This window comes from Bufo gargarizans, chromosome 4 (assembly GCF_014858855.1).
Source record: "Bufo gargarizans isolate SCDJY-AF-19 chromosome 4, ASM1485885v1, whole genome shotgun sequence".
NCBI classification, from domain to species: Eukaryota; Metazoa; Chordata; class Amphibia; order Anura; family Bufonidae; genus Bufo; species Bufo gargarizans.
Window position 1 is genome coordinate 290,263,796 of NC_058083.1, and position 14,289 is coordinate 290,278,084.

General features: G+C 42.9%; 1 protein-coding gene across 3 annotated transcripts in view; it reads right to left on the bottom strand.

Moving 5' to 3' along the window:
* CDK19 (cyclin dependent kinase 19) overlaps window positions 1–14,289 on the bottom strand; it is a 198,230-nt gene that overhangs the window by 102,051 nt on the left and 81,890 nt on the right. The gene's annotated exons all lie outside the window — the stretch shown is intronic.

Sequence of the window (14,289 nt, forward strand, 5' to 3'; positions counted from 1 at the left end):
AAATATATATAAACCTTTGAGGAAAAAAATAATACAAATTTTATAACCATATTCTAACCCCTATACATTTTTTGTAGTTATGTGTATGGGGCTGTGTGAGGGCTCATTTTTTGCGGGAGGATCTGTTCTTTTCAGTGATACCAATTTGAAGTGAGTGCGACTTTTTGATCACCTTTTATAAAAAACATATTGGGTAGTTGAAGTGACAAAAATGGCAAATTGGCTTTTTATTTTTTTTCCTGTTATGCCATTTTCCATATGTCATTAATATTGTTATATTTTAATTGTATGGCCATTTTCGCACAATGCGATGCCCATAATGTTTATTTTTTAATTGTTTAAGTATTTTTATGAAAGGGGGGTGATTTTACTTTTTTTTTTTTTACTTCTTTATTTTTATTATTTTAAGTCACCTTGGGTGACAATAACTGGCAATCATTAGATTACCTATTGTGTTCAATGATGTCTATATAGGCAACAAAGAACACTTCGTTTGCACTATACCAATACAATGCTGCCACCTAGTGGCCTGTATTGGTGTAGTCATCTAAAAGGCTCTGAAGCCTGCTTGAGGCTTCAGCCTATTAGTGCAATGTAACAGGTTCCCCGATCTCTGCCGGGGAACGCCGTTACCGACTTCTGCTTCTGGACAGCGCAGATGCCATGGTCACATTTGACAACGGCATCTGAAAGAGAACATGTGCCGCGTGTCTCTGCTATTTAAAATAGCAGAAACCCTGCGGCTATGGCCATGTTTGGGGACCGGACTTCCGCCGTACATGTACGGCGGTTGTCCTTAAAGGGTTAATGTATTCTTTTTTAACTTCTAAGAAAACATAGTAAAAATTATATAAAAATGGGTTATCAGTACATGATCAGCATGGGTCCGACACCTGGCAACCCTGCCGATCAGCTGTATGAATAGGAGGCGGCGCTCCATGTGAGCACTGCTTCCTCTTCATTATACTGCCTGTCGTTTTCCTTGCAGCGGTGCCGCAGTGTAATTACAAGTACTCGCTTCAAGTGAATGGAGCAAGTACTTGTAACTAAACTGCAACGCTGAGACTTCTGAGACAACGAGCAGTGTAATGAGGAAGTAGTGGTGCTCAGCTGGAGTGCCGCTACTTCTTTAAACAGCTGATCGGCAGGGGTGCTGGGTGTTAGACCCCCTGCCAATCAGATATTAAAGACCTACCCTGAGGATAGATCATTAATATTTATATCCTGCATGACCCCTTTAATGCATAGACACTGAAATGTCTTCTTCATAGCTCGCTTTTGCAAACCTCAGATAAACAGTACCATCTCCATGCTTTTGGTTGAACTCATTACGAATCTTAAAAGGATTGCGCAGGTTGTATATATTGATGACCTCTCTTTAGTATAGGTGATGAATATCTGATCAACTGGGGTTCGACAATAGGCACCCTTGCCGATCACCTGTTTGAAGAGGAGGCTGCGCTCCATGCGAGCGCTACTTCCACTTCATTACACGGCCACAGTCATCTCATAAGTCATGAAGTAGTGTAATTACAAGTACTCGCTCCAAATCACTTGGACCTGTAATTACACTGTGCCGCCGATGTAAGGGAGACGGCGCACAGTGTAATGAAAAGGAGGCAGCACTGCCTTGGAGCCCCGTCTCCTTTTCAAACAGTTGATCAGTGGACGTGCTAGGCATTGAACCCCTACTGATCAGATATCAAAGCCTTATTCTGAGGCTAGGTCAGCAATATAAACTGCCTGCACAACCCATTTAATGATTGTAAGGATAATTGATTAGGAGAACCAGTTGATTTTCATTTGCTATCATTTTTATCATATTTTTGGGAAATAACTTCCCGTTTTTACTGCTTTATTTAGGGAACTTGTCACCATGAAAATATGACGTAATCTGAAGGAAAACATGTAACCGAGCAGGAGGAGCGGAATAGATTGGTATATAGTTGTGGGAAAATATTCAGTATAACTTGTATTTCGTTTATTTAAATTCCTGTTTATTCTGGCCTTTAAAGTCAATAAGGCGGCCCTATCAGCGATTGACAGTTATCTCTGTGTACACAGCCATACAAGCAAGGCCATCACTTACTGATAGGACCACCTCCTTAAATTCAAAGCTCAGAATGAGCAGGAATTTTAATGAATAAAATTATACATCAACCTGCTCAGCGCCTCCTGCTCCCTGCTGTCTTCAGCTCAGTGTGATCGTTCCCTTCATGTCATGATGGATTACCAGCAAATGACTTTTTATGGAGTATATACAGTAGATAAATCACCTTGCACAGATACAGTATTGATTTGCAGCAACAATTTCATGTGACTACTCAGATGTTAGACAGAATGGAAATCATATGAACAACAGTAATTTAGCTGGAAGGGTTCAGCATGCTTAGGAATCCGTCTTGAGAAACCTCTCACAAAGAAACACTTTGGAGAAAAGATAATCTGGATGGAGCCTAATAAAGAGTGACTATTCACATTTTTTATATCAAATTAAAGGGGTTCAGTACCCATTTATGAAGATGATCTATCCTTTGTATAGAGCATCAGCATCTGATCGGCGGGGGTTCGACACGCCTCACTCCACCAATCAGCTGTTTGAAAAAGCAGCAGCGCTCACAGTAGTGCCGCGGTGTTCTCTCTGTTTCCCACAGGCCAGTGACGTCATGACTTATCACCGGCCTGGGTACGGCTCAGTTCACTTCAATGGGGCTGAACTGCGTCTAGGCAAGTGATAGTGGTCATGACATTATTGTCCAGCAAGAAGGCCACGGCAATACTGCAAGCGCCGCTACCTTCTCAAACAACTGAATGGCGGGGGTCCAGGGTGTAGGACCGCTGCTATCAGATGCTAATGATCTATCCAAAGGATAGATTATCCATAATAAAAAGGTACAGAACCCCTTTAAGATTTCCAAAATGACACCTGCTAAACCTGTAAAGCTTTGATAAATTAAAATTCTTCATGCAGAACTGAAAATTGGCTTTCCTTCAACTGGGGGCAAAGACTCACTGCCTTAGCTCTGTGCTTAAAGGGAACCTGTCACCTGGATTTTGGGTATAGAACTGAGAATATGGGTTGCTAGATGGCCGCTAGCACATCTGCAATACCCAGTCCCCATAGCTCTGTGTGCTTTTATGGTGTAAAAAAAACTATTTGATACATATGCAAATTAACCTGGGATGAGTCAGAGTTTGAAAATATGACTCTTCTCTGGTCACACAAGTAAGATATGACTCTTTAATGTTAATTTGCATATGTATCAAATCGTCTTTTTTACACAATAAAAGCACATAGAGCTATGGGGACTGGGTATTGCAGATGTACTAGCGACCATCTAGCAACCCATGTCCTCAGCTCTATACCCCAAATCCCGGTGACAGGTTCCCTTTAAGTACCCTGGATGAAGTAGGGATGGCTTGTTGGCCCACCAGCTACCTTTTTGCCTTATGCCAGGAACATATTGCTTTTACACAGTAAAAAGTGAAATAGCACAATTTCAGGGGAGCGTGGTCGTCACGAATACAGTGGTGCTCAGCATGAAGGCAAACAGTAATCCACAACTCAAAAGAGATGAAATGTGGCACTCACCAATGATGAACATTCAAGTTGTATTAATCCATCAACTGTCCATTAAGACACTGGGATGGGGAATACAGTAAAGGGGACAGCAGTTTCATGATAATATGCTTCTACGGGCCTCTAAACATGGGGGACGCAAGCGCGTTATTATACACCTGCATGCTAGTGATGTCACTCCACTTGACACAAGTACAAATACACAGTACTAAAAACAATTTCCCAAATGATATACTGCACAGAAAGATTCAACAAATACAGAGATCATTTCCATTGCTTAATCCTAATTATCCCATAGCACTAGAGTAGATCCAAGCCAGCTGTCTGGAGCAGGATCCTCTGCTGATCCCCTGCCAGAATCGACAGAGGATTCTACTCTAAGAGAGAGGTGGCATGGATCATCCATTCTAATGCTATGGGATCATTAGGTTTAAAATGATAGAAATTATATTATGTTTTTGTGCTGTATATCACATGTGAAATTTAGTATTGTGTATTTGCACTTAAGTCAGTAGTATGTGGGTATATAATGATGGTGGATTAATAAAAGCTTGAATTTTTTATCATTGTTAAGTGCCACATTTCATCTCTTTTTGAGTTGTGGATGTTCTTTCTTTAACATCCTGAATATGACTGCAAGACACTATTCAAATTTGCTTCTGTGTTAATTGGTATGACTATCTGCACTGAAGTCTTCATCAAGTCCAGACCATGTGAATGGGTCCCTATTCTACAACCCCAATTCCAAAAAACAGAATGCAATGATTTGCAAACCTCACAGACCCGTATTTTATTCAAAACAGATCATAGAGCTCATTTAGAACTTGATGGCAGCAAAGCATCTAAAAAAAGTTGAGACAGGAGCAACAAAGCTGGAAAAGTAAGTGGTACTAATAAACACCTGGAGTAGCAAATGGATATAAAATGTTAGAGAGGCAGTGTCGCTCAGACGCAAATACGGGTAGAGGTTCACCAATTTGTAAAAAACTTCATCTAAAAATTGTGGAACAATTTCAGAAATGTTCCTCAATGTAGAATTGCGAAGAGTTTAAATATCCCACCATCTACAGTACATAATATGATCAAAATATTGAGAGAATTTGGAGAAATTCATGTGTGCAAGGGACAAGGCTGACAGTCAATATTGAATGCTTGTGATCTATGATAGTTGGGGGTCCGACACCCGGGAACCCCCACCAGTTTAAGAAAGCACAGATGCTTGCAGTAGCGCAGGTGCTTTCTCCTCGCTTCCCAAGCACAACACTGTCCATTTCATAGCGGCTGTGCTTGGCATCACAACGCAGCCCCATTCACTTCAATGTGGCTGAGCTGTTCCAAGGCCATGTGACCGATAAACGTGATGTCACGTATCCTAGGGAAATCTGCAAGAAGGTCGCATTGATACTGCGAGCACCGGTGTCTACTCAAACAGCTGATAAGTCATCATCCAAAATATCTCTGAAAACCTATTTAAACCAGATTATTCAATCACTTATTCAAAGTAATGTGACTACTGACTGAGCCATACTTTTTTGGGTTTGTAAAAAAAATATAAAATTCAATTAAATGTTTGAAAGAAAATGGATCAAAAAGCTTCATTATAGGAAGCAACATGAAATTATGACTCCCTACTCATTTAGGCTGGTTTCACACTAGCGGCAGGGGGCGAAAAGCCTGTCTGATCCATCCTGCCGCTAGTTTACGTGTGCCCCCGAACTGCCGCTCAGTCCCCATTGACTATAATGGTGGCGGAGTTCCGGCAGCAGCAGGGCGAGAGGCAGCCAGACTAAATGTACGACATGCAGTACTTTTAGTCCGGCTGCCTCTGGCTGTGCGCTGCCATCGAAACTCCGCCCCTATTTTAGTCAATGGGGACAGAGAGGCAGTCCAGGACACACGTGAACTAGCGGCAGGACGGATTCGACATGCTGTTCACCCGCCGGAACAGCCTGCAGGACTCCCCTGCCGCTAATGTGAAAGTACCCTTACTCCTTTACATACAACAATTATCATCGTGTTGGCAGGCCTCTATGTCCTTTCAGAAGGTTTTATTACACCTAGTTATATCAGTTCAGATTGAAGCGAGACAGTTACATGATCATTTACGTAATTATTCAGGGTGAAGCACTTTGAACCCCAGTCATTGGCTGGTTACCATGTCTGTAATCACTAATCATATCAAAAAAAGATAAAATCACTATTAATCTATGCCATTTTCACTGGCTTTTCTAAAGCAGATTTGCTGAGCGTAGCTGGCAATACTTCATGTGTCCTTTGCTTATATAACTGAACATCTGGGCGTCTGAAAACAGCAATACAATATTCAGGCATGTGGAAATGCTCAAAGGATAAAGTGAGTACATACAGAGATGTAGTTAGGGCAGTCTGATAAATGTTATGTACAATAAGGGGGGTTATCCCATGAGTAAGATACAAAAATAAAACCAGACAATCATTTAGTACATGACAATCTCTTTCTAACAAAGCTAGAACCAGCCCTGTACCTCACATGGGTCCAGAGATCTCCACATTCATTGCTCTGCTAGATTTCTATCAAGCTGGCAGCTCAGGGGGCGTGCTCTTTCTCAGGTGGAGTGCCATCTAGAAGGATGGAACTGAGCATGTATGTCAGCCTCAGTGAGCTGGACAGAGAATTTAGAAAAAGTGCAAACAGCAGGTGGCGCTCTACAGATAGATTTCAGTGAATAACTCAGAGTGTGTGTGTGTGTGTGTGTGTATGTATACGGGTGAGCCCCCCCCCCCCCCCCAGCTGTTAAGGATCCTCCTTCAGGCGTATGACAGCACACCTACAGGAGGCAGATACCGCCCGGATAACTGGACAAATGTGTCCAGTTGCAGGCACATCAAAAGGCAGAGGATCAAAGGGGATCCTCAGCGTTGTGACTATGGACAAACACCTCTGGCACTGCATCGGGCAGCGCCAGAGATGTGCTTCACATCAAAGGCAGAAGATCAAAGAGATCCTCTGCCTGGTGTGCCTCTGGACTGCCAAGCACCTCTGGTGCTGTAATTCACAGCATCAGAAGTGTGTGGACACTGCAAATACGAGAGGATCAAAGCGATCCTCCACCTGGAAGTGTCGGGTGCAGCGACATATCACCGTACCAGCTCTTGTGCACTGCCTGTGGTGCACCAACCTGGTGGTGGACCGCTTCTCAGTTGAGCCAAGCAGTCCCTCGAGGAAGCAAGAATTAACCCCTAAGAAGCTAAGAAGCGGGATTCATCCCCTGGAACAATCAACCCCTGTATACAATGAGCATTGGCTGTGTGAGATGGGGAAACAGCTCTCCTTGTCTGAAGACTGTTTGTGTGATTAAATTAAATGTTCTGGACTGACATTTTGCTGTTTGGCCACAAGATGCCTCTGTTTCCTAAAACAGCTACAGACTGCACATATATCTCCATATTCATGAGAGAGGTGGGCATTGCACAAGGTCTGGAGAGGAAGAGAAAGACAGAACAGCCATCTTAGAGGGAGGTGAATCTAAGGAGCTGTGTGAGCAGAGTCTGACGGCATCCAGGTGTCAGAGCAACCCTCAGATACCAGAGCTGCAGCTGAGTGTAGCTGATCGTGTCCAAGACCCTGATCCTCCCCAGAGGATGAAAGATTGCGGCCAGGAACGCAGAGGAGAGCAGAGGAACAAAGCAACATACACTGCGGTACCGCATGCTTGTTGGAGAGAGGTTTGTTCTGTTCAGAGTCACCAGAGTACGCAAAGCAAAAGCAGGTCGGTAAGATTGTGCACGCACCTAATGACAGTGTTGGCGCCTAGAGACAAAGACCAGGCCTGTAGTTAGTTAGTTAGGATTTCTGTTTGTGTCAGGCACTGTTCATTTCAAAGATTTCATAACTTAAAGCGACATTTCACATTGAGGAGCTGATAAAATTCTCACGAACTCAAGCCAGGCTGGTGTTTTTTTGCTCAGGAGGAATACTCAGGCATGTGCTACAAGACCAGTTCTGGGAGGGGGAATACTGTAGAGCCTGTTAAGATTGTAAGCTGTTGTGCTGCACCGCAGGATAGCCCATAACACACACCCATACAGTGGTTCTTGTTTTTAGTGTAATAACAGGTTAGTTGTGCCCGCCAGCAGGTAAATTACTTCACTTTTCTCCTTCATCCATCGGAGGGTGCCGTGCTGTGCAGCACAAGGTTCTCAGCCTTCGGGCTGGGTGTATGTAAATTTATTGTATGTTCTCAGCATTTGCAGTTGTGTTTATTGCCACATTTAAGTAAAATTCAGTTTTGGCAAAAGCTGGTGTTGAGGTTGCTTTCCTGGTTCGCGACTTCACTGTATCCTGGGGAGCCCATCCGGTTACACGGCTTACAACTGGCTAAGTACCCCTGAACCCCTGTATTACACCCATGCCATATAAACCCCTGCATTATATCCCCCTCCCACCTCATTAACCCTTGATATTACCCCTGCATTATATCCCCCCTGCCACATCATTAACCCTTGCATAACCCCTGCAATGTCCATATATCCCACTGCCACCAATACTGTATTAACCCTTCCCCTGCCAGTCCCCCTGCAATAGACCCTATATAACCCTCTACCTGCATTGCCCATATTTACCCTTTCATTAACCCTTTGTACCCCCCTCAGGGACAGCTTGGAGATAGGTGGGGAGGGAGCTTCTAATATATGTGTGAGTGTGCTTAGATAGGTATTTTGGGTGGAATAATTAGAGGGTATTGTGTAGTGTATTTAGTGTTATGTTGTAGTATGTTGTATTGTTTTTACACACACATACACACACAGGTGAAACTCTGAAAATTTGAATATTGTGCAAAGTTCATTTATTTCAGTAATGCGCTTAAAAGGTGAAACTAACATATTTGATAGACTCATTACATGCAAAGCGAGATATTTCAAGCCTTTATTTGTTATCATTTTGATGATTATGGCTTACAGCTTATGAAACCCCAAAGTCACAATCTCAGGTACCCTTTGCTCAGGGTGTATGGATTAATTAGCTGACTAGAGTATGACGCTTTGAGCTTAGAATATTGAACCTTTCCACAAAATTCTAATTTTAAGCTGCATTAATGCAATTCCTTTTAATTAGCATTACTGAAACAAATGGACTTTTGCACGATATTCAAATTTTTCGAGTTTCACACACACATATATATATATATATATATATTAGAAAAGAATAGACTGAGGGCTTTATATTGTTTTAATAAATATATTTTATTATTATACAATGTTCAGAGTTTTCAGTCGCCGCCACTGTAGTTCAGTATACGCATGCCGTTCAGAAATGAAAAGGAACAGAGAGGTATAGATAGGAATAAGGCGGAGACAGTAGCAGCAGCTGCCCATTTACTAATATTAATTATTATTAAATCCAAAATATTAATAATTAATATTTCCTACAACACATGCAATTACAAACGTATTCTGATTGTGATGGAAATGGTCCAAACTGTGGTAAACTGTAGCTTTAAGGCTGTCTTTCATATGATGTTGCTAAAGAATGCTAACCTTGAGATAAGATGCTGCAGACACTTTTTAACTATTAAAATGCTGTTTGTATGGTCAGGAAGTATTGCCTTATATAAATTTCCAATCAAATGACTAGTTTCGAATTCCACCCTCTTGGCGGTGTGCATTCTTTGTTTTCATTACCTATAAGACTGTATGTTTTGATAATAATGTTGGGAAATTGCTTGAGACCATAGCTGGGTCTTGTGTGTTTCCTCTGAGCTGTATATTCTTTTATCTCATCAGGTACCGTGCTTGGAGGGCAGACATTATCCATGTGCTGGTTTCAAAAATGTAGAATACAGTTGCAAGAAAAAGTATGTGAACCCTTTGGAATGATATGGATTTCTGCACAAATTGGTCATAACATGTGATCTGATCTTCATCTAAGTCACAACAATAGACAATCACAGTCTGCTTAAACTAATAACACACTAAGAATTGAATGTTACCATGTTTCTATTGAACACACCATGTATAAATGGAGAAGATCAGATCACATTTTATGACCAATTTGTGCAGAAATCCATATCATTCCAAAAGGTTCACATACTTTTTCTTGCAACTGTATGTTTCATGGGACAAGCCTTTTAATAATAATATTATACAGTCAGGTCCATAAATATTGGGACATAGACACAATTCTAACATTTTGGGCTCTATACACCCCTACAATGGATTTGAAATGAAACGAACAAGATGTGCTTTATCTGCCAGCTTTAATTTGAGGGTATTTACATCCAAATCAGGTGGACGGTGTAGGAATTACAACAGTTTGCATATGTACCTCCCACTTGCTAGGGGACCAAAAGTAATGGGACAACTAGCTTCTTAGCTGTTCCATGGCCAGGTGTGTGTTATTCCCTCATTATTCCAATTACAATGAGCAGATAAAAGGTCCAGAGTTCATTTCAAGTGTGTTATTTGTATTTGGAATCTGCTGCTGTCAACTCTCAAGATAAGATCCAAAGAACTGTCACTATCAGTGAAGCAAGCCGTCATTAGGCTGGAAAAAAAAAAAAACATCAGAGAGATAGCAAAAACATTAGGCATGGCCAAAACAACTGTTTGGAACATTCTTAAAAAGAAGGAACGCACTGGTGAGCTCAGCAACACCAAAAGACCTGGAAGACCATGGAAAACAACTGTGCAGGATGACCAAATAATTATTTCCCTGGTGAAGAAAACACCCTTTACAACAGTTGGCTAGATCAAGAACACTCTGCAGGAGATAGGTGTATGTGTGTCAAAGTCAACAATCAAGAGAAGACTTCACTATAATGGATACAGAGGGTTCACCACAAGATGTAAACCATTGGTGAGCCTCAAAAACAGGAAGGCCAGAGTTTGCCAAACGACATCTAAAAAAGCCTTCACAGTTCTGGAACAACATCCTATGGACAGATGAGACTAAGATCAACTTGTACCAGAGTGATGGGAAGAGAAGAGTATGGAGAAGGAAAGTAACTGCTCATGATCCTAAGCATACCACCTCATCATTAAAGTGGTGGTAGTGTCATGGCGTGGGCATGTATGGCTGCCAGTGGAACTTGTTCTCTTGTATTTATTGATGATGTGACTGCTGACAAAAGCAGTAGGATGAATTTTGAAGTGTTTCGGGGCAATATTATCTGCTCATATTCAGCCAAATGTTTCAGTACTCATTGGACAGCGCTTCACAGTGCAGATGGACAATGACCCAAAGCATACTGCAAAAGCAACCAAAGAGCTTTTTAACCGCCTCCGGACCGCCTAACGCAGATGTGCGGTCCGGAGGCGGCAGCCCTGCGCACGACGACGCATATACGTGTCATCTCGCGAGGGCCGGGATTTCCTGTGAACGCGCGCACACAGGCGCGCGCGCTCACAGGAACGGAAGGTAAGCGAGTGGATCTCCAGCCTGCCAGCGGCGATCGCTCACTGGCAGGCTGGAGATCCGAATTTTTTAACCCCTAACAGGTATATTAGACGCTGTTTTGATAACAGCGTCTAATATACCTCCTACCTGGTCCTCTGGTGGTCCCTTTTGTTAGGATCGACCACCAGAGGACACAGGTAGGTCAGTAAAGTCGCACCAAACACTACACTACACTACACCCCCCCCGTCACTTATTAACCCTTTATGAACCCCTGATCACCCATGATCACCCCATATAAACTCCCTGATCACCCCCCTGTCATTGATCACCCCCCTGTCATTGATCACCCCCCTGTCATTGATCACCCCCCTGTCATTGATCACCCCCCTGTCAGGCTCCGTTCAGACGTCCGCATGATTTTTACGGATCCACGGATACATGGATCGGATCCGCAAAACACATGCGGACGTCTGAATGGAGCCTTACAGGGGGGTGATCAATGACAGGCGGGTGATCACCCATATACACTCCCTGATCACCCCCTGTCATTGATCACCCCCCTGTCATTGATCACCCCCCTGTAAGGCTCCATTCAGACGTCCGTATGATTTTTACGGATCCATGGATACATGGATCGGATCCGTAAAACACATGCGGACGTCTGAATGGAGCCTTACAGGGGGGTGATCAATGAACTGCAGGTGATCACCCATATACACTCCCTGATCACCCCCTGTCATTGATCACCCCCCTGTAAGGCTCTATTCAGACGTCCGCATGATTTTTACGGATCCATGGATACATGGATCGGATCCGCAAAACACATGCGGACGTCTGAATGGAGCCTTACAGGGGGGGATCAATGACAGGCGGGTGATCACCCATATACACTCCCTGATCACCCCCCTGTCATTGATCACCCCCCTGTAAGGCTCCATTCAGACGTCCGCATGTGTTTTGTGGATCCGATCCATGTATCCATGGATCCGTAAAAATCATGCGTACGTCTGAATGGAGCCTTACAGGGGGGGTGATCAGTGACAGGGGGGTGATCACCCTGATCACCCCCTGTCAATGAAAACCCCCCTGTAAGGCTCCATTCAGACGTCCGCATGTGTTTTGCAGATCCGATCCATGTATCCATGGATCCGTAAAAATCATACGGACGTCTGACTGGAGCCTTACAGGGGGGGTGATCAGTGACAGGGGGGTGATCACCCTGATCACCCCCTGTCATTGATAACCCCCCTGTAAGGCTCCATTCAGACGTCCGCATGTGTTTTGCGGATCCGATCTATGTATCCGTAAAAATTATACGGACGCCTGAATGGAGCCTTACCAGGGGGGTGATCAATGACAGGGGGGTGATCAGGGAGTCTATATGGGTGATCACCCCCCTGTCATTGATCACCCCCCTGTAAGGCTCCATTCAGACGTCCGCATGTGTTTTGCGGATCCGATCCATGGATCCGTAAAAATTATACGGACGTCTGAATGGAGCCTTACCAGGGGGGTGATCAATGACAGGGGGTGATCAGGGAGTCTATATGGGTGATCACCCCCCTGTCATTGATCACCCCCCTGTCATTGATCACCCCCCCGTAAGGCTCCATTCAGACATTTTTTTGGGCACAAGTTAGCGGAAAATTTTTTGTTTGTTTTTTCTTACTAAGTCTCATATTCCACTAATTTGTGTCAAAAAATAAAATCTCACATGATCTCAGCATACCCCTCACGGAATCCAAATGCGTAAACATTTTTAGACATTTATATTCCAGACTTCTTCTCACGCTTTAGGGCCCCTAAAAAGCCAGGGCAGTATAAATACCCCACATGTGACCCCATTTCGGAAAGAAGACACCCCAAGGTATTCCGTGAGGGGCATATTGAGTCCATGAAAGATTGAAATTTTTGTCCTAAGTTAGCGGAAAGTGAGACTTTGTGAGAAAAAAACAAAAAAAATCAATATCCGCTAACTTATGCAAAAAAAAATAATTTCTAGGAACTCGCCAGGCCCCTCATTGAATACCTTGGGGTGTCTTCTTTCCAAAGTGGGGTCACATGTGGGGTATTTATACTGCCCTGGCTTTTTAGGGGCCCGAAAGTGTTAGAAGAAGTCTGGGATCCAAATGTCTAAAAATGCCCTCCTAAAAGGAATTTGGGCCCCTTTGCGCATCTAGGCTGCAAAAAAGTGTCACACATGTGGTATCGCCGTACTCAGGAGAAGTTGGGCAATGTGTTTTGGGGTGTCATTTTACATATACCCATGCTGGGTGAGAAAAATATCTTGGTCAAATGCCAACTTTGTATAAAAAAATGGGAAAAGTTATCTTTTGCCAAGATATTTCTCTCACCCAGCATGGTTATATGTAAAATGACACCCCAAAACACATTCCCCAACTTCTCCTGAGTACGGCGATACCACATGTGTGACACTTTTTTGCAGCCAAGGTGGGCAAAGGGGCACACATTCCAAAGTGCACCTTTCGGATTTCACAGGCCATTTTTTACAGATTTTGATTGCAAGGTACTTCTTACACATTTGGGCCCCTAAATTGCCAGGGCAGTATAACTACGCCACAAGTGACCCCATTTTGGAAAGAAGACACCCCAAGGTATTCCGTGAGGGGCACGGCGAGTTCCTAGAATTATTTTTTGTCGCAAGTTAGTGGAATATGAGACTTTGTAGGAAAAAAATAAAAATAAAAAATCATCATCATTTTCCGCTAACTTGTGACAAAAAATAAAAAGTTCTATGAACTCACTATGCCCATCAGCGAATACCTTAGGGTGTCTACTTTCCAAAATGGGGTCATTTGTGGGGGTTTTCTACTGTTTGGTCATTGTAGAACCTCAGGAATCATGACAGGTGCTCAGAAAGTCAGAGCTGCTTCAAAAAGCGGAAATTCACATTTTTGTACCATAGTTTGTAAACGCTATAACTTTTACCCAAACCATTTTTTTTTTTTGCCCAAACATTTTTTTTTATCAAAGGCATGTAGAACTATAAATTTAGCGAAAAATGTATATATGGATGTCGTTTTTTTTGCAAAATTTTACAGCTGAAAGTGAAAAATGTCATTTTTTTGCAAAAAAATCGTTACATTTCGATTAATAACAAAAAAAGTAAAAATGTCAGCAGCAATAAAATACCACCAAATGAAAGCTCCATTAGTGAGAAGAAAAGGAGGTAAAATTCATTTGGGTGGTAAGTTGCATGACCGAGCGATAAACGGTGAAAGGAGTGTAGTGCCGAAGTGTAAAAAGTGCTCTGGTCATGAAGGGGGTTTCAGCTAGCGGGGCTGAAGTGGTTAAGCAAAGAAGTGGAATGTT